Genomic DNA, 1,903 nt, shown 5'->3' on the forward strand with positions numbered 1-1,903 from the left:
AATGGATAAGCAAAATGTGGTGCATACACACAATGGCTTATTATTATTCACCCTTAAGAAGGAAGGAAATTCTGACACATGCCACAACATGGTTGAACCTTGAGGACATTATGCTACGTGAAATGAACCAGTGGCCACAACAATGAAAATACTGTGTGCTTGCACTTATAGGAGGTACTCAGAGTGGTCGAAGTCATGGAGACAGAAAGGAGGATGGCGGTTGCCAGCAGCTGGGGGACGGGAGCGGGGGAGTCAGTGTTTAATGAGGGCAGGTTTCAGTTTTGTAGGATGAAAAGAGGTCCGGGGATGGATGGTGGTTGCGAAACAATGTGAGCGTGCTTAATGCTGCAGAACTGCGTGCTTAAACCTGGTCGGGATGGTGAATTTTTAAAATTCTGTGCATTTTACCACAAGTAAAAATGATAATAAAATGCTAACTCAAAGCAAAGTGAGCTACAGGAACCCAAGGGGCTCCTACAGGCCAGATTGGCACCAAGCGCTTTGCATCGTATTCTTTAACCCTCCACCAACCTCCGTGCGACAGCTCTCTCCTTGCAGACAAGGAAACAGGCTTAGAGGCATGACAAGGCTTGCCCCAGGCCCCCAGCTGGGACGTAGCAGGCCAGGATTTAAACCATCTTTCTGTTCAAGGCAATAGCTCTGTCATGCTTTAGCACTGGGCGCTCTGGGTGCTGGGGTCTTAGGATTTCAGTTGGGGGCCCTCGCACCCATCAGAGAGCAGAACGGAGGAGCTGTGTGATTGGTTGTGAAAATGCACAGACAGATCAGAGGGCTGAGTCATCGAGGAGGCTTCCTAAAGGATGAGGTGAGATTGGATAAGGCTGGAGGTCGTGGCTGACCTGCCACTGTCATCCCGGGCCCCTAAGAGGTGCTCAGTCTTTATATGCTGAGGGAGTGAATGGGAGTGGGTTGGCGGGGGCGAGGGGGTTCCTTAGGAGGAAAGCTGCAGGAAATGACAGGGAAGGAGCTGGGCCTGGAGGGGCAGCCCTCACCCCATCCTCCTCCCTGAGGCTTAGCACTGCCACACACCATTTCATTGGAGTCCCCCAGCTGTCCTCGCTGGGGAGATGGCCGGGTGGGGGGGCAGGGCGGACAGTCCTTTGGTCCTTCCTCCCCTCTCAGCAAGCACTGCAGCTGGGGGCTTTGACAGTGTTGGTGGATGGGGGACCGCTGAGATTTGCCCACCCAGAGATCCCTGGGCTTGGGTTGGGTTGTCAGATTTTGCAAATAAAAATACAGGATGCCCAGCTGAAGTTGCATTTCAGGTCAACAATGAATAATTTGTAGTGTAAGTCTGTCCCCCTTATTGCATCTATACTTGATGTGGCAATGCCTAGTCTTGGGCTTTGTGGCAGCTGGATGGCCACTCTGGGTGTCCCAGGTCAGGGGCCTCCTGGCCTCAGGCAGAGCCAGGCCTGCCGCAGATGTTGGTCCCTGAGTACCAGACCCAGCCTGTCAAAGCTCTGCTGAGATGTACGAGGCAGCCTCAGTCGGGCTTCTATCCAGTGTGAGCTGACCAGGCAGAGAGCAGGGTCCCTAATTGGCAGGTGTGAGTAACACCTGCAGTTCTCCTGACACTGCTCTGTGTGCCAGGCAGAGCCTGCAGTGAGAGACTGGCACTGTCAACATGTTGGGATCTGTGTTCCAGACTGGGCATGCTGTTCTCTGTGTGTGCCTTCCCCATCATCTACCTATATTGCCCAGGTCCTCAGACAGCCCTCCAGCTGCCAAGTTCCCTCTCCTATGTCTACCATCCCATGCCGACCTTACCAGGGCACCCCAGGTCATGAAAAGCATGCCCTTGTCTTTGAGCCTCCCAATCAAACTTTTTCCAGCTATTCCCTCATCCATTCATCCATCCATCCATCCATCCATCCATCCA

Source organism: Callorhinus ursinus, unplaced genomic scaffold, assembly GCF_003265705.2.
Source record: "Callorhinus ursinus isolate GAN/ISIS: 27379988/994484 unplaced genomic scaffold, GSC_fseal_2.0 scaffold2, whole genome shotgun sequence".
NCBI lineage: Eukaryota > Metazoa > Chordata > Mammalia > Carnivora > Otariidae > Callorhinus > Callorhinus ursinus.